Source organism: Bos taurus, chromosome 11, assembly GCF_002263795.3.
Source record: "Bos taurus isolate L1 Dominette 01449 registration number 42190680 breed Hereford chromosome 11, ARS-UCD2.0, whole genome shotgun sequence".
Lineage (NCBI taxonomy): Eukaryota > Metazoa > Chordata > Mammalia > Artiodactyla > Bovidae > Bos > Bos taurus.
The window spans coordinates 94,461,220-94,480,775 of NC_037338.1; the positions used below are offsets into that span (position 1 = coordinate 94,461,220).

General features: G+C 48.9%; 1 long non-coding RNA gene across 1 annotated transcript in view; it reads left to right on the top strand.

Moving 5' to 3' along the window:
* The window catches only part of LOC132346632 (uncharacterized), a 33,122-nt gene extending 14,078 nt beyond the window's left edge, over positions 1–19,044 (top strand). Inside the window, exons 2-4 of the long non-coding RNA XR_009496549.1 lie at positions 7,395–7,456; positions 14,877–14,999; positions 16,495–19,044. This is a non-coding gene — a long non-coding RNA (uncharacterized lncRNA). The remainder of the gene's footprint in view (positions 1–7,394; positions 7,457–14,876; positions 15,000–16,494) is intronic.
* The last annotated feature ends 512 nt before the right edge of the window (positions 19,045–19,556 follow it).

Sequence of the window (19,556 nt, forward strand, 5' to 3'; positions counted from 1 at the left end):
CCTTGGAGATAGAGTTTCTTCTCTCCCCCTTTTTCCTTTGACTGTTATTCTTTGCACCTCAGGGCTGGACTCTCAGCCCCCAATTCCCTTCACTTGTTTTGGAATCCAAGGGACGAGGGGCGGGCAGGGTGGCCAGCTGATCAGATGGGTGATCCTGACATCTTGGAGTTTCCAGGCTGCTCTGCAGCTTAGGCCCCCTTCTCCTACCTCTAGATATATTCTATTCTTCTTCTTTGCTAATAGCTATCCTGAGATAATAATTCACATACAATATAATTCACCACCTGTTTAAAGTGTACAATTCAATGTTTTGTTGAATATTTTGTGTTCACAATTACAAAACCATCACTCCAATTTGCAACATCCCCCTCCAAATCCCTATTAGCATCATTCACTTTTTTTTTTTGCACCAACTCCTCCCCCCACACCTATAGACAATCCCCCATCTACATTCTGCCTGTATATATTTTTCTATGCCTGACATTTCATAAATGGAATCATACAACATATGGTCTTTTGTCACTGGTTTCCTTTTCTTTTTATATTTTTTATTTTTATTTATTTATTTGACTGTTTTTGGTTGTCCCATGCAAGATTTTTGATCTTCATTGCAGCACGTGAACTCTTGGTTGCAGCCTGTGGGATATAGTTCCCTGACCAGGAATTGAACCCAGGTCCCCTGTGTTGGGACCACCAGGGAAGTCCCTTGGCTTTTCTCACTTAAGATTTTCAAGGTTCAATCACATTGTAGCAGATATCAGTACTTTATTTCCTCTTATGATGGAATAATATCCCATTGTGTGGACAAACCACGTTTTTATTTATCCGTTCATCGGCTGGCAGACAGTTGAGTTGTTTCTTCTTTTGGGCAATTATGAAGAATGCTGCTGTGAAAATTCATGTAAAAGTTTCTGCATGGACACATTTTCATTTCTCCTGGGTATACAGCTAGGAGTAGAATGACTGGGTCATACAGTAGCTCTATGTTCAACTTTTTGACAACCTGCCAGGCTGTTTTCCAAAGCGAGTACACTATTTTGCATTTCCATCAGCAGTGTGTGAGGGCTCCAAGTTCCCCACATCCTCGCCAACACTTGCAACTACTTGTCTTCTTGACTGCAGCCTTGAGAAGTTCTTTCTGTCCATCCTTGAAGGACTTGCTCAGAGGCTGGCTCTTCTACGATCCCCTCCTCTCTCCCTGACTTCTCTCCTTGGACTCCCTGCCTCCTTATGATTCCATGTAACAGGACCTTTATAAAACTCCAATGATGCCAAGGGAAGGCCTCCTGCTTGGGCTGAGTCAGAACCAGTCCCCTCTGGCTCATGTGTGATTAGAATGGAGATTAGTGAAAGCCCAAGCGAAACCAGCCCTCCATAAGCTGCTGTCACAGGTGAAAGCTTCCATTAGAACCGTTCCTCTAGGACAAGGGACTAACCCTGAGCTTACTCAGGGCTCCATTGATTTGTAAAACAGAAACTCACTTAACTCCATACAGAGACTTGTCAGGGGGCAGAGCAGTATTTGGCATTCAGTCTCCATTATTCTGAAAACAGTAATTAGATTTTTTAAGTCCATTCTTCACCCTCTCTTAGTCTATTTGGTTTAGGTGGGCCTGGACCCAGCCAGAGGTAATGGCCCCTGTTTGGCCAATCACAATAATGGTTTAGGGTCACGTGACCAATTCTGGGCCAGTAATAATCTGTCCTGGGACCTTTTCTAGATGAGCCAATGAATCAGCAGAAACACTGATCTGCAGAGGGGGAAAAAAGGAGATATGCAGAGAAAAAGCAGGAATGGGAGATTGTGTGGCCTCAGGGAGAGAGGTCAAGAGCGAGAGATGTGGAGTCAGAAGCAGCCTGTTCATTCCTTTGGTTTCTGGCTGTGCTTTCTGCAGTGGATTCCATGACATGCCCCCTTGTTTTATTATACACCCCATTTTTAGTTGAAATTCTTCACTAGTCAAGATTCATTCACTTTTGTATTGATCTAATTTTGTATCAAATTAGCTTAAACAAGAAATGGGAGATCTCTGGGCACACAACATCGGAAAACTCAAGGGATAAATCCAGGTATGGCAGAATTTAGAACCTCAGATGACATCACTGAGAAGTAGTCTCTTTTTCTCTGTGTTGGCATCCTCATTAGGCATCCTCATTAGGCAGGGTTTCCCAAGAGGTAGACAAGATGGCCCCAGAAACTCCAGGCTGTATAGAGACCCCTGAAAGACAGCAACTCCTTCCCAAAAGTTCAGTAATGTTGGAGACAGATTCCCATTAGGCCCCAGATCTGCCACTGCTGTTAGTGCTGTTCGTACATGCCTTGGTGGTGTGTGCGTGCTCAGTCATGTTGGATTCTTGGTGACCCCATGAACTGTTGCCCACCAGCCTCCTCTGCCCATGGAATTTTCCAGGCAAGAATACTGGAGTGGGTTGCCATTTCCTCCTATGGGGGATCTTCCCAACTCAGGGATTGAACCAGCGTCTCCTGCATTGGTAGGCAGATTCTTTACCACTGAGCCACCTGGGAAGCCCTTAGTGCTGTTTACTTTCAGCCTTTTGGGGTTAGGGGAGGGGAGGAGGAGAGAAAGAGGAAGAAAGGCATAGGATTTGTTTAGTACCTATTGGCTTGGGGGTCACTGTTCAGCCCCTTTACCTGTGATGGAGCCCATTCACAACCTTGGCTGATTGCCAGTAAAGGAGGGCCAATCGTGTTCAAAGAACAGTCCTTCTGTGCCTGAGACTTCCTGGACTTGAATATGCAAAGATGGCAAGATTTGGGACAGGGCCTGAGAAGTTTGAATTGTTCTGTCTAGGAAAGTAGGAAAATTTTTTTTTTTCCAATTTTATTGTATTTTTAAACTTTACATAATTGTATTAGTTTTGCCAAATATCAAAATGAATCCGCCACAGGTATACATGTGTTCCCCATCCCGGACCCTCCTCCCTCCTCCCGGAAAGTAGGAAAATTTGGAGGGGGTTAAAAATAATAATCGGTAGTGTGATCACTCATCTAGAGCCAGACATCCTGGAATGTGAAGTCAAGTGGGCCTTAGAAAGCATCACTATGAACAAAGCTAGTGGAAGTGATGGAATTCCAGTTGAGCTCTTTCAAATCCTGAAAGATGATTCTGTAAAAGTGCTGCACTCAATATGCCAGCAAATTTGGAAAACTCAGCAGTGGCCACAGGACTGGAAAAGGGCAGTTTTCATTCCAATCCCAAAGAAAGGCAATGCCAAAGAATGCTCAAACTACGCACAATTGCACTCATCTCACACGCTAGTAAAGTAATGCTCAAAATTCTCCAAGCCAGGCTTCAGCAATACGTGAACTGTGAACTTCCTGATGTTCAAACTGGTTTTAGAAAAGGCAGAGGAACCAGAGATCAAATTGCAAACATCCGCTGGATCATGGAAAGCAAGAGAGTTCCAGAAAAACATCTGTTTCTGCTTTACTGACTATGCCAAAGCCTTTGACTGTGTGGATCACAATAAACTGTGGAAAATTCTGAAAGAGATGGGAATACCAGACCACCTGATCTGCCTCTTGAGAAATCTGTATGCAGGTCAGGAAGCAACAGTTAGAACTGGACATGGAACAACAGACTGGTTCCAAATAGGAAAAGGAGTACATCAAGGCTGTATATTGTCACCCTGCTTATTTAACTTCTATGCAGAGTACATCATGAGAAACGCTGGACTGGAAGAAACACAAGCTGGAATCAAGATTGCCGGGAGAAATATCAATAACCTCAGATATGCAGATGACACCACCCTTATGGCAGAAAGTGAAGAGGAACTCAAAAGCCTCTTGATGAAAGTGAAAGTGGAGAGTGATAAAGTCGGCTTAAAGCTCAACATTCAGAAAATGAAGATCATGGCATCCGGTCCCATCACTTCATGGGAAATAGATGGGGAAACAGTGGAAACAGTGTCAGACTTTATTTTGTGGGGCTCCAAAATCACTGTAGATGGTGACTGCAGCCATGAAATTAAAAGACGCTTACTTCTTAGAAGGAAAGTTATGACCAACCTAGATAGCATATTCAAAAGCAGAGACATTACTTTGCCAACAAAGGTCCGTCTAGTCAAGGCTATGGTTTTTCCTGTGGTCATGTATGGATGTGAGAGTTGGACTGTGAAGAAGGCTGAGCGCTGAAGAATTGAAGCTTTTGAACTGTGGTGTTGGAGAAGACTCTTGAGAGTCCCTTGGACTGCAAGGAGATCCAACCAGTCCATTGTGAAGGAGATCAGCCCTGGGATTTCTTTGGAAGGAATGATGCTAAAGCTGAAACTCCAGTACTTTGGCCACCTCATGCGAAGAGTTGACTCCTTGGAAAAGACTCTGATGCTGGGAGGGATTGGGGGCAGGAGGAGAAGGGAACAACAGAGGATGAGATGGCTGGATGGCATCACTGACTCGATGGACGTGAGTCTGAGTGAACTCCGGGTGTTGGTGATGGACAGGGAGGCCTGGCATGCTGTGATTCATGAGGTTGCAAAGAGTCGGACACAACTGAGTGACTGAACTGAACTGAAAAATAATAATAGCTGACATTATTAACACTCTGCTAAGGGCTTCCCATGGATTGCTTTATGAAATCCTCACCACCAATCCTGTTATCTTCAGCTTTTATTATCCTCAGAGAAAGATGAAATTGATGTTCAGAGAGGTTAGGTAACTCTCATATTATCACATAGCTGATGAGATGCAAAGCCAGGCTCACAGAGTCAGGCCATATGGGAGCAGAACTCTTGCATTTAACCACTGGACTATTTTGAGTCTCAAGGAAGAGAGGTGTGAAAAAGAAGATGAGGAAGAGAGCCAGGATTATTGTACAACACAGGGAATATAGCCAATATTTTATAACAACTAAAAATGAAGTATAACCTTTAAAAATTGTGAATCACTATATTGTACACCTGTAACTTATATAATATTGTACATTGACCATGTCGTTGCTGTTTAACAGCTAAGTCATGTCAAAGCCTTTTGTGACCTGATGGACTGTAGACTGCCAGGCTCCTCCATCCATGGGATTCTCCAGGAAAGAATACTGGAGTGGGTTGCCATTTCATTCTGCAGGGGATCTTCCCGACCCAGGGATTAAACCCACGTCTCCTGCATTGGCAAGCGGATCCTTTACCGCTGAGCTACCAGGGAAGCCCACATTGACTATGCTTCAATTAAAAAAATTTTTTTAAAGGAAAAGAAAAGAGCCAGGCTGGGGAACTGTGTGAGATAAAGGGGTCCATGAAAACTTCTCCGGGGTGAAACTTTAAAGAACAGGACTGTCCAATGTCTGTTTGAAGTTTTTATTGTCGCACTTGAAACCTTCCCTCTGACTTCCCGAAATCTCCCTCTGCCTGCCTTCCACACAAATACCTCTGCGGTGGGTTTCTGGTGGAAATAGCAGAAGGCGACGGCCACATTCCACGTCTCAGTCAGGGCGCTGTGAAAACAAAACAGCAGACCTGGGTCAGAGGCCCGATCCAGACACTAAACGAATTTAGCAGAAGTTGCTGCTCTGATGCAGAAGGGAGGGAGAAAACATAAACCAGAGTGCTCCAAAGCATAGGCGGTATCTTTGCATTTCCACAGGGTGTGGAATATGGCTTTGAACTGATATTTTTGAAATCATAAAGGATTGGGGGTGGGTAGCCCAGCTGATACATGGGTTACGTACAGAGGGGAAACTGAAGCTGAGAGACGCCCCAGTTCCCCGTTCGCCTCCCCATGCCCCAAGCCTTGGGCTGGCTGGGTTTTGAAGATCGACTCCAGTTTACACAGAGCATGGAGTGGGCCAATGACTTAGGTGAGAAAGGGGCCAGGGAGGGACTTGGGTTCCTTGGGTCCGAGTGTCTGAGCCGGAGCATAAGCCCTCTTGCGGGAACTGACACGGATGAACTTAGGGGGAGTGGGCTGGCTTCGCTACCTTCGGTGGGGAGGGTCCCAGGCCTGGCATGTGGCTCTGTCTGCAAATGGGCCTCAACTGGCTCCTGCTGTAAGCCGAGGAGACGGGGGGCAGCGAGCCAGGCTGAACTTGGCCAGGGACTCCGGTGAGAGACTCAGACCTGCCTGGTGAACTCTGATGAGGGGAAAGCCTGGAACGCTGGGCCCTGAGGGGGAGGGGGTATGGGGGGCTGTCTCAGAGGCGGCCCTGAGAGGCAGCCAGAGCCGGAGGAGGGGCGCAGGAAGCAGGGAGGTAAACTTGACCTGCCGCCCACCTGGGCAGGCTCAAGGCTGTTTGGTTTCCCAGAGCAGCTGAGAGATGCGTCTTGTCAGTTGCCAGAGGGGCCAGAGCCCGGCCAGGATCTGGTGGCTGCCCGGCTCTCAGGCGAGTTCCCGCAGCTTTTCCTCCCTCTCCTGAACGTTCCATTGGCTCCTCCGAGGCTCCCTTCCCGTCCTCTCCCATCCTGCTTTCCCTCCGAGGCTGCAGCGTCCCTTCTATCTGATGATGCTCAGATGTCCACCTCCCGAGAGTCCCCGACCTCATACCCACCCCTGCCCCCGCATTGCCACAGACCCCTCAGCCTCAGAGGCCCTGATTCACACTCCCCTCTGCAGCCCTAGGCCTGGGGAGCAATACTCCCTTCCGCAGTCCTTTCTCTCCTTACGTCCCCTGACCCCCAGGAGAGAGCTAGACCTTGAGGTCAGGTCCCCAACTAGCCCTGTTTACCAGTGGGTGGGCGCTGGGGGAATCCAATCCTGCCCATGCCTGTGTCTCTTATGTTGAAGCTCTGCTCTTCCTGTGCCTGCGCTCTCCTTCTGCTATCTTCCCACCCTGGCTGCAGAGGTGGTTGGCTAAGTGCGGCCTGAGCTCTCTGCTGCTAGGTGCTTCCTCTCTGGAAAGTCATCCACGTGACGCTGCGTCAGGCCTATCCCACCTGGCCCAGTGAAGGTGATGGGATCCTGAGATTTGGCCTCGGCCTTGGAGGAGAGGTCTCCTTGGTCCTTAAACCAACCTGGGTTGGGAGGCGGGCTCGCCATTGATCTGAAGGTGTTACCGGCACCAACCAATAACACGGTGACCTGCATTTCCTGAGATAGGCTGCCCCCAGACCGTGCAGAGAGGGGTGAGTGGAGAGATAGGTGTCCCGCTTCCTGGGTCCCTCTGCTTGATCCATTCAAAAAAGCCTCATTCTGTCCTGATTTCTAACCATCTTTCCCCTTCAAATCAGACCGTTTCCTGTGTTCCCCTCATAGACGGTTTATTAAGGACTTTCAGGTCCCTGGGTTACAATTATGGCACAGCTTTATGTTTTCAATAACAGCGACCAGCTGGGCTCTGCAAACCCCTCCACCAGTGGGGAGTTATGCACCTTTGATAGTATTTGGTCCATTTTCAAACGTTCAGACAGCTTTTGATTATGAAAGCAATCTTTCTCTCGTTAAGGTCTGGTCATTTCAAAACTTCAGGCTCAAATTTGATCCCAAACTTTCTTCTTCCTCCACAAGGTAAGCTAAGCTGGGAGCTCTGGGGGCTGGAGGTGTGAGTGTGGGGTCTGTCAAACACAGTCACACAGTCACACACACACACACCCTTCCTCGTGTGATTGTGAGATCTGTCACACATACACACAAACACACACTTCTTCTGTGTGAGTGTGGGGTCTGTCTCTCTCTCTCTCTCACACACACACACACACACACACACACACACACACACACACCCTTCCTCTGGGCTCACCCCCCAGGGTTGGGGTCAGGGGAGCAGAAGCAGGAAAATGGCCATCCCTCTAGCAGCACCTGGCCAGGCTGTGGTTCCCCTCCTGTGAGTCATGGCTGTGGTGTCTGCAGGTCTGGAGGTAGTAAGTGGAGGCCCCCAGGCCCCTCTGACCAGGGACCCAATCCCAGGCCTCTCCCCCAGGCACAATTGGTCCCTCCCAGACAAAGCTACACCTTCCAGTGACCCCTCAGCCACATCCCTCCAGTGCCGAGACCCCAGCCCCAGGCTAAGAAGGTTCCAGGGAGCCCATCACCTCCACCTCCTCCCAATTCCCCACATCCTGTGCTTGGCTTGACCTCTCTAACTCCCAGGTACCAGAATCCAAAGGACTCTATCCTGGCATTGTGTCGTCACGTCCCCCTGTGGTGGTCTTAGGGCAGGTGGCAGTCCATGGCTAAGTCCATACCATTCGGGTAAAGACATGTCAGTCTCCCCTTCTTGCAGTCACCCCCAGACTTTACAGTCAGTACCTGTGGGCTCCCATTTCTCCATGCTGGGGAGAACCACCAGGCACCTGCTCTCCTGCCCTCTCCCTGCAGGTCTCTGAGTGGGGGACAGAGGCATATTGCGATTGTTAGTTTCCTCAAAAGGCAAATTTCTCCAGGCTCTGATGCTCTCAGTGGTAAACCCACCAAACCTGTTGGGCCTCTCTCCTACAGGGGCCCAGAATCTCAGGGTGATTTCTGGACAAAGATTCCTATCAGGACCTCCCGCTGTGCTGTTCCACCTGCCCACGCTGGGCCGGGACCCCAGAGACCACGGAGTCATCCTAACCACCTTTCTCTTCTCACTGCCCCTGCAACAAACCTCTCCTAGACCGTCAGATCCACCTCTCTGCTCCCTGTTCAGCGTTCAGTTGAGCCCATCTCTTCTCACCTGGACATGCCCTTCATTGCCTCCTCTGCCCCAGTTCCTCCCACCAATGGCAGTGACCTTCCTGAAACTCCTCAAATGTTAGTCTAGTTATATCCCTCCCTCTACCATCCTCTGCTGGTTCCCTAATACTAGGGAATATTCTAGCTCCTGCTCCCACATTCTAGGCCTCTCTCAACTTGAGCTCCAGCTTCCTCTCCAGCTAAGTCCACACTTGTTAGCCACTGCTGGCTTCATATAGTACACAGCCTGACCACTGGTCGTGACTGGCCCCTGGCTCTGTATCGAGGGCTGTGAGGATGAATCAGCAGGAAGGAGAGTGCTGTGATTGATTAGTGATGCCTGCCATGGGCCCGGCTAGCAGAGCTGCTGGGTGTTTGCCTCCCTGTTCTACCCAGGGATCCAACCTGGGTCTCCGGCATCGAAGGCAGATTCTTTACTGTCTGAGCCACCAGGGAAGCCCCAGTTCCAAACTGTCCACCTTTTCCTACCTGGAGGCCACCCTGGACTCTCCATAGCACACTGCCTCTGTAAACTCTCCACTTGTCCCCACCCTTCCATGACTTCACACATGCCATCCCCCCTGCCGAGACTCCCCTCCACTTGTCCTCCATTGTCAAGTCGCCCCTCACTTTTCCATCTTTCTAGACTTAACTGGGGCAACCTTGCATCTTTTTTGCCCAGGTTTACACTGTCAGTTCAGTCACTCAGTTGTGTCCAACTCTTTGCGACCCCATAATCGCAGCACGCCAGGCCTCCCTGTCCATCACCAACTCCCGGAGTTCACTCAGACTCATGTCCATCGAGTCAGTGATGCCATCCGGCCATCTCATCCTCTGTCGTCCCCTTCTCCTCCTGCCCCCAATCCCTCCCAGCATCAGAGTCTTTTCCAATGAGTCAACTCTTCACATGAGGTGGCCAAAATACTGGAGTTTCAGCTTTAGCATCATTCCTTCCAAAGAAATCCCAGGGCTGATCTCCTTCAGAATGGACTGGTTGGATCTCCTTGCAGTCCAAGGGACTCTCAAGAGTCTTCTCCAACACCACAGTTCAAAAGCATCAGTTCTATGGCGCTCAGCCTTCTTCACAGTCCAACTCTCACATCCATACATGACCACAGGAAAAACCATAGCCTTGACTAGACGGACCTTTGTTGGCAAAGTAATGTCTCTGCTTTTGAATGTGCTATCTAGGTTGTCATAACTTTCCTTCCAAGGAGTAAGCGTCTTTTAATTTCATGGCTGCAGTCACCATCTACAGTGATTTTGGAGCCCCACAAAATAAAGTCTGACACTGTTTCCACTGTTTCCCCATCTATTTCCCATGAAGTGATGGGACCGGATGCCATGATCTTCGTTTTCTGAATGTTGAGCTTTAAGCCAACTTTTTCACTCTCCACTTTCACTTTCATCAAGAGGCTCTTTAGTTCCTCTTCACTTTCTGCCATAAGGGTGGTGTCATCTGCATATCTGAGGTTATTGATATTTCTCCCGGCAATCTTGATTCCAGCTTGTGCTTCTTCCAGTCCAGCGTTTCTCATTATGTACTCTGCATAGAAGTTAAACAAGCAGGGTGATAATATACAGCCTTGACGTACTCCTTTTCCTATTTGGAACCAGTCTGTTGTTCCATGTCCAGTTCTAACTGTTGCTTCCTGACCTGCATACAGATTTCTCAAGAGGCAGGTCAGGTGGTCTGGTATGCCCATCTCTTTCAGAATTTTCCACAGTTTATTGTGATCCACATAGTCAAAGGCTTTGGCATAGTCAATAAAGCAGAAATAGATGTTTTTCTGGAACTCTCTTGCTTTTTCCATGATCCAGCGGATGTTGGCAATTTAATCTCTGGTTCCTCTGCTTTTTCTAAAACCAGCTTGAACAGGAAGTTCACAGTTCACATATTGCTGAAGCCTGGCTTGGAGAATTTTGAGCATTACTTTACTAGCGTGTGAGATGAGTAGCCACCATAATTATTAGTAAGACCTCTTTACTTTCATACGAGTCCCAGTCTGCACTGTGAATTATGTACACTCACCCTGACTCTAGCACATATGATGCTAAAGGTGCCTCCTGTCATTTTTAGGGCTGTCTTGCCAGTACCCAGCCCAGTGTCTGGCAGAGAGAGATATCTTAGACTGAAGTGGAATTTAACTGGCTGGAAGAAAGAGAGAAAGCAGTTGGAAGGGAGAGGCGGAGAGAGCTGGTGTTGACTGGCATTGGAGTGGCCCCAATGCCCAGTGGACCAGTCAGTTACCTGCATTACAGGAAGCCGGCACTTCCCATCGGCCCCTCAGCTCAGGACCCCGGGGGATGGGCTGAGATGCAGAAACCCGAGGTGGGAGACTATAAAAAAACTGACTGAGGGGGCCCAGATCCTGCTAGCCCACCAGTGTCATCTGAAAGTAAGACATCTAAAAATACAGCTGCAGACAAACAGGAAGTGGGTGCAGCCAGGAGGTGGCTAAGACACAGCTCTTGGTCTGCACTGCCTGCCGCCCTGAGGGTATCCTGGCGGGGGCACTGGCACCCCAGGATCTTCGCTCTGGTAGTGCCCCCTACTTGGAAGGTTCCTCCTTCCCTGGACTCTTCCCCTGTGGAACTCCCCTTCTGGAAGCTCTCAGCTTCAAGGACACTTCAAGAAAGCTGTCTCTGATCTGTCACCCCTCCCCTCAATCTGGATAGATTAGTTCTGATCTCTCCTCCATGGCTCTGTCCTTAGATCATTATTTCTGTGATCGTCTGCCTAACCCTGACCAAAGCCCCTCATACAACCTGGGTCAGAGGGCTTAAAGTCAGGCGCCTGGGCTCAGATTCCCGGGGCGTGACCTTGCGCTGCATGCTCTGCACCTCCTCTGTAAAATCTTTCCTTGCCTGTAAAATGGAGACAGTTCCAGCAGCCGCCTCCTCCGGGTGGTTATGTTGGTAGTGTGCTTTGAAGCACGTCACATGTCTAGAACCTTCCGTGACACCTTGTAAATCACCTTATTATCAGCATTCAGTACTATTACTTGAATCCTAAAGGAAATCAACTGTGGAATATTCATTGGAAGGACTGATGCTGAAGCTCAGTTCAGTTCAGTTCAGTTCAGTCGCTCAGTCGTGTCTGACTCTTTGCGACCCCATGGACTGCAGCACGCCAGGCTTCCCTGTCCATCACCAACTTCCAGAGCTTGCTAAAATTCACATCCATAGAGTCAGTGATGCCATCCAACCATCTCATCTTCTGTTGTCCCCTTCTCCTTCTCCGTTCAATCTTTCCCAGCATCAAGGTCTTTTCTAAGGAGTCAGTTCTTTGCATCAGGTGGCCAAGGTATTGGAGTACTGGAGCTTCAGCAACAGTCCTTCCAATGAATATTCAGGGCTTATTTCCTTTAGGATTAACTGGTTTGATCTTCTTGAAATCCAGGGGACTCTCAAGAGTCTTCTCCAACACCACAGTTCAAAAGCATCAATTCTTCAGCACCCAGCTTTCTTCACAGTCCAATTCTCACATCCATACATGACTACTGGAAAAACCATAGCTTTGACTAGATGGATCTTTGTTGGCAAAGTAATGTCTCTGCTTTTTAATATGCTGTCTAGGTTGATCACAGCTTTTCTTCCAAGGAGCAAGCGTCTTTTAATTCCATGGCTGCAGTCACCATCTATAGTGATTTTGGAGCCCCCCAAAATAAAGTCTCTCACTATTTCCATTGTTTCCCCATCTATTTGCCATGAAGTGATGGGACCAGATGCCATGATCTTAGTTTTCTGAATGTTGAGTTTTAAGTCAACCTTTTCACTCTCCTCTTTCACTTTCATCAAGAGGCTCTTCAGTTCCTCTTCACTTTCTGCCATAAGGGTGGTGTCATCTGTATATTTGAAGTTATTGATATTTCTCTTGGCAATCTTGATTCCAGCTTATGCTTCATCCAGCCACCATTTTGCATGATGTACTCTGCACAGAAGTTAAATAAGCAGGGTGACAATATACAGCCTTGATGTACTCCTTTCCCATTTTGGAACCAGTCCATTGTCCCATGTCCAGTTCTAACTGTTGCTTCTTGACCTGCATATAGATTTCTCAAGAGGCAGGTCAGGTGGTCTGGTATTCCCATCTCTTGAAGAATTTTCCAAGTTTGTTGTGATTTCCATAGTTTGTTGTGATCCGCAGAGTCAAAGGCTTTGGTGTAGTCAATAAAACAGAAGTAGATGTTTTTTTGGAACTCTGTTGCTTTGCTTTTTTGATGATCCAAAGGATGTTGGTAATTTGATCTCTGGTTCCTCTGCCTTTTTAAACCCAGCTTGAACATCTGGAAGTTCTTGGTACTATTGGAGCCTCGCTTGGAGAATTTTGAGCATTACTTTGCTAGTGTGTGAGATGAGTTCAAATGTGTGGTAGTTTGAACATCCTTTGGCATTGCCTTTCTTTGGGCTGGAAATGAAAACTGACCTTTCCCAGTCCTATGGCCACTGCTGAGTTTTCCAAATTTGAAGGCATATTGAGTGCAGCACTTTCACAGCATCATCTATTAGGATTTGAAATAGCTCAACTGGAATTTCATCACCTCCACTAGCTTTGTTCGTAGTCCCACTTGACTTTGCATTCCAGGATATCTGGCTGTAGGTGAGTGATCACTCCATTGTGGTTATCTGGGTCATTAAGATCTTTTTTGTACAGTTCTTCTGTGTATTTTTGCCACCTCTTCTTAGTATCTTCTGCTTCTGTTAGGTCCATACCATTTCTGTCCTTTATTGTGCCCATCTTTGCATGAAATGTTCCCTTGGTATCTCTAATTTTCTTGAAGAGATCTCTAGTCTTTCCCATTCTATTATTTCCTCTATTTCTTTGCATTGACCCCTGGGAAGGTTTTCTTGACTCTCCCTACTATTCTTTGGAACTCTGCATTCAGATGGGTGTATCCTTCCTTTTCTCCTTTGCCTTAAGCTTCTCTATTTTCTCAGCTATCTGTAAGGCTTCCTCAGACAACCGTTTTGCATTTCTTTTCCTTGGGGATGGTCTTGATCACTGCCTCCTGTACAGTGTTATGAACCTCTGTCCATAGTTCTTCAGGCACGATGTCTATCAGATCTCATCTCCTGAATCTATTTGTCACTTCCACTATGTAATTGTAAGGGATTTGATTTAGGTCATACCTGAATGGTCTAGTGGTTTTCCCTACTTTATTCAATTAAGTCTGAATTTTGCAATAAGGAGCTCATGATCTGAGCCACAGTCAGCTCCTGGTCTTGTTTTTGCTGACTATATAAAGCTTCTCCATATTCGACTGCAATATAATCAATCTGATTTTGGTATTGACCATCAGGTGATGTCCATGTGTAGAGTCATCTCTTGTGTTGTTGGAAGAGGGTGTTTGCTATGACCAGTGCATTCTCTTGGCAAAACTCTGTTAGCCTTTGCCCTGCTTCATTTTGTACTCCAAGACCAAACTTGCCTGTTACTCCTGTGAAGAGTCAACTCATTAGAAAAGACACTGATGCTGGGAAAGCTTGAGGGCAAAAGGAGAAGGGGGTGGCAGAGGATGAGATGGTTAGATAGTATCACTGATTCAGTGGATATGAATTTGAGCAAACTCCCAGAGATAGTGAAGGACAGGGAAGCCTGGAGTGCTGCAGTCCATGGGGTTGCAAAGAGTTGGACACAACTGAGCGACTGAACAACAACATCTATTACTGGAGGGCAGGGCTGAACTGATACTCTTGCCTCACCCTGGAGCCCCAGTAAAGTCCTTGACTTGTTTATCAAGTGAACACATTTTTTTTTTAATGTACCACTTGGTTCCAAGAAAAAGACTTAAGGCCACGCGACAACACGTGCTATTGAGAGTTCTGCAATGTTAGAGCAAGCTTAAAATGTTAGTTATTTTTCCTAGGCAGCCCTGGTCTCTCCCATGGATAACCATCCCTCCCACCACAGCCTGGTGTGAACTAGCAGGAACCCACTACACTGGGGCTCCCTCCCTCCCAGAGTGCCTGCCTCTGGTCACAAGAAAAGTCTGTGTCCCAGGGCACTGAACTGAAATGTGCCTCAGGTCACTTCCTGCCACTGGTCCTGGTTCTGCCCTTCAGGCCTTGGCCTGAGAAAACCTGCAGGAGATTTGAGCACAGGGAACCTGGCAAATCCTGGATGTAAGTGTAGGGTGTGGGGTGGGGGGGTGGAGCGAGGGCCTGGGGAGATGCCCTGGGCTGGCTGGCCATCCCTCTTCAGGCCTCTGAGGGCAAGTTGGGCATGTGAGGACGACGGAGCTGTGTTTTAGTTAAACCGTTGTTCTTGCAGGAGTCCCATGGAGCCTGAATAATTGACAGTGTGGTCAGCAGCTGACCGCTACTTCCAAGCGTGGTGGAAATTGACTGGGTCAACATTTACTGCCCCAGCCCCAGGAGGCCCCGGGGGTCAGAGGTGAGAAACACTGCCACGTCCTGCGTCCTAACCAAGCAGTGGGACCCGAGTCAGGCAGACCCGTCTATGTGCTCAGCCCCGTCCCTCGGCCAGTCTGCTTCTTCTCTTCTGTGGGGCCAGGAATCTGCTCCTCATGGCAGGTAGATGGGGAAAGTGTCCACAATCAGAACACGGATACAAACGATGGGCAGGAGGGGGAGGGTGAAGAGTCCTATTTGGGTCTGAGGGGTTTGCTGCAGTCTGGAGGAGAGGGGGTTCTGGAGCTGATGGAGCTGGAACTCCGGGAGGCTGCAGTACTAAGTGGTCCGCAAAGCTACAGGAGCTGATGAGGGCGTCCCGGGTGAGGGCGGCGCAAGAGGCCTGGAAGGCCACGGATAATTAAGGAATGGGGGTGGGGCTGGGAGAGGAGACCCAGGGGGACAGTGAAGGAGCTGCCAAGGAGCAGCAGTGTGGGGCAAGGTCAGAGTGTGGAAAGCTGCTCAGAGGTTAGGGAGGATCAGGACTGAAAGGGATCTGTCTTCCGGATCTGGGGGGCTTATCAGGGCCCCCTGTGAGGGCAGTTGTAGGAGTGTTGCTGGGTGGGTGGGAGGAGAACCAGGGCCATGAGTGGAGCTGAAGGGTGCCCAGGCACTCACTCACATGGGTGATACCCAGATGCACAGGGCCATGAGGGGAGCCAAAGGGCAGCCAGACACTCACTTACATGGGTGATACCCGGTTGCAGCTCTGGCATCATCAGGAATACAGGATTTAGCCCCAGATCAGCCCCTATATGTACAAGTCCTAAGTTTGTATCTGATATTAATTCTTTCTCAGCCTAGTCCCTGTTGTCTTCACTAACCTCTTCCCCCTACAATCGTCATCCAGAGAACTCCTATTCACCCTTCAAATCCCACTTAGAATATCTCCTCCCACCCCAGGCAGTTCCTGATGTCTGCCCACGTAGAGTTAACCCCTCTCCCCTCTGTACCTTGGACTTTCTTTCTTCTTTTGCATGTGCGTGGTTGTTCATTCATTCATTGACCGGGGTTGACTGCATACCTACTATGCACCAGGCACTGTGAGGACCCTGGAGGTTCAGTGGGAACAAGACAAATGGGGACAAACTCTGTTTCCAACCAGCTTAGGCCAAAAAAAGTGGGACGCTCAAGCAGACAATGGATAACCAGATTGCTACTGGGCAGGGCCGCAGCTGGGCCAGGGGTCAGGATGCTGCCAGCTCCCTCCCCACCGCCCCACCCCGTTTTACGCCTTTCCTCTGTCTCTTCAGCTTCCTTTCCTACTCAAATTTCCTTCCCCCACTTTGTGGAAAACAAAACTACTCTTAACTCATGAGTCCCCACCAGGGAGGCTGTAACAGTTTCCCCCAGTTCTAGTTTTAAAAAGACAACTGCGGAGAAGGAACTGGTTGGCCAGGTTTGGGTCAGGAGTCTTGCTTCCTTAATCAATGAGCTGATACTAGAGAGTGAATCATGTGACAATGACTTCTCTCTAGGGACTGCCTGGCTCTACAGAGTGGAGAGAGGAGCTCACCCCTGGAAGAACTAAGGACCTTCTTCCAATAAGAACCATGCAGGGAGGATGGGATGGTCCTCCAACCAGATCCTAAGGCGAAGGAGACCTACGTTGTAGATGAAGGAATACTGGTACCAGCAGTCTGGGGGCTACAGTTCAGAGGGTCCTCACCTTCTTGGTGTCCTGGACCCCTCTGGCATCAAGGGAATAGTGTGGACCTCTTCTCAGGATAATGGTTTTAGAAGCACAAATGAAAATACATGGGATTACAAAGAATACCAATTATGCTGATTCTTAGGAACCTAACTGTTGAAGGAGTGTGAAAAGACATTGGAAATTTGCTCTGAAATCTCCTGGAGGGGAGAGATGGGAATCCTGGCCTTTCCCTTGAGGGTGGAGGCTGTTAGACCTGCCTGGGGCCTGGAATGGCCCTGAAGGAAGCTGGCAACCAAGGAGCTCCTTGGAGGGAGGGGGTCGGTGACCAGGTACAGCAGGCAGGGCTCTTGGAGACTGACTCTGGTTAATGTAAAGGAGGCATTTGGGAAAGTGTCAGGTGCGGCATTCGATTGATGGCAGACTGGAGAAACAGGTTTGACGGGAACCCAGAGAGTGCCCGCCCAGCCAGGATGCCACGCTGGAGTGTGCCGCTTGCCAGCTGGTCGCCACGGCTCCGGCTGGCACCTGGAGATGGTGCCATTCTGCAGCAGTGGCCTTTAAAGGTCCACCTGACGCTGGGCCTCCGTGCCATTCCAGCAATTCCCAGACCCAGGAGGGTGTGTCCAGACTTTAGGGCTTCCTTGGTGGCTGAGCGGTAAAGAATCTGCCTGCAGTTCAGGAGACCCGGGTTCAATCCCTGGGTTGGGAAGATCCCCTGGAGAAGGGAATGGCAACTCACTCTAGTACTCTTGCCTGGAGAATCCCATGGACAGAGGACTCTGGCAGGCTACAGTCCATAGCGTCGCACAGAGTTGGACACAACTGAAGCAAGTAAGCAGCAGCAGCAGTCCGTATTCCAGCCTCAGAATACATGTCCTGGTCAGCGTCTGCGGTGGCGGGAGTCTGCTCACCATCTGGGGATCCCTCAGATGGATACTGGCTAACCAAAGCGACAAACTTCTGCTATGCCCAGTTCTGAGGAGTGTGTGTGTGTGCACACGCGCGCACACGTATGAGAACTGAGGCCCTGGGTCATCTCAGTGCTGTTCTGTTGAGAGCCTGGGCCTGGGGTGGTGTGAGGTGACATGTAGCCCTTGGGAGAGAGGCTGTTGCCTCCCTGGAAAAGGAGACACTGCTGGCCTGACCCAGAGAACAGGGCCTTTCAGGAAATGAACCCCTTTCCCCCATTTCTTCTCTGCAACCCTTTAGAGACAAGGGTTGCTGCTGACTCCTTCTGGAATGGATTAGCCAGGGCCCTGGGATTCTCAGACTGATCATGGGCGGGGGTGGTCTCTCAAGAGACCAGGCATCCAGTGATCAATGGACAGGGCTCAAAAAGATGAGATCTTGGGGCTAACCCAAGTCCAGTGGTTAAGACTCTGAGTTCCCAATGCAGGGGTCCTGGGATTGATCCCTGGTCAGAGAACTAGATCCCACATTCTGCAACTGAGGATTGAAGATCCTGCATGCCCCAACTGAGACCCAGTGCAGCCAAATAAATAAGAACAAAAAAGATGAACTCCTACTGAGAACCTCAAACTGGGGGCATGGGTGACCTGCACCTCCGTTTCAGTACTCTCTGCCCACGCAGCTTTCAGCCTAGACCGGGCCAGCTGTTCACCCATCTGTCTCTTCTTCCTCCGAGGCACACAGCCGGGCTACGCTTCCCAACCTTCCTTGCAGTTAAGTATTGAAGGTGACCTTGGATCAACTGATGCAACACGGACAGAGGTGGCCTGATCCACTTCTAGGCCCATGTTGTTGTTTAGCCGCTAGGTTGTATCCAACCCTTTTGTGACCTCATAGACTGTGGCCCGCCAGGTTCCTCTGTCCATGGGATTTCCCAGGCAAGAATACTGGAGTGGGCTGCCATTTCCTTCTCCAGGGGATCTTCCTGACTTAGGGATCAAACCCACATCTCCTGCACATCAGGCAGATTCTTTATCACTGAGCCACCTGGGAAGCCCCGAAGTTTTTATAAAAATCCATAAAACCGTGCAAGCCTCCAAATTCTTCTCCCAGTCAGCCGAAAGCAGATGATTCTGAGGCTCTCGAGGAGGGTGTAGCCACAAGGAGGAGGGCGCCTGGGTCCCTGAATCACCTCGTAGAAGGCCCATCCACCCATCACCCACCACCACATCTGCCCCACGAGCTGGAAAGACAGCTCCTCTGTGCCACGGAGACCGGGGCACGGCTCTGCAGCAGTGGGGCTTCACTGACACACTCAGAAGATGACCGCTGAGCCAAGCTGCTCCCCGATCATGGATGAAGCACTGGCCTGTCCTGGGCCTCAGATTCCTTGATTACCAACAAACAGCCCAGGGAACTCTACCCAATAAATATCCTGTAATAACCTATATGGGAAACGAATCTGAAAAAGAATGAATATATATATATATATATATATATATATATATATGTATAACTGAGTATACTGTTATACATGTATAACAGGTATAATATATATATGTGTGTGTGTATATATATATATATGTATAATGCTGTATACCTGAGACAAACACAACACTGTAATCAACTCTACGCCAATTAGCAAAGAAGTCACACTCACACAAACATCCCTTGACTAGATGAGAGCCCAGGCCAGGCAATCTCTAGGGAGGGACCTTTCCTTCTGGGGCAAGGCAGAATTTTAGCTGCACAGTTGCATGCATGCACGCACGCGCGCGCACACACACACACACCCCCCTGCACTGTAAGGAGGCCCAGGAATGATTTCGTGACAGTATTTTTCTCAAGACCTAAATGAGGACAGCAACCTGGAACCTTGTTCCTAACAGACATAAATGTAACAAAACACACGCTGTAGATCAGTAAAATGCGAGGGCCAATTTCAGTGATAAAATGCGCTGTTTATCTGTATTTTTA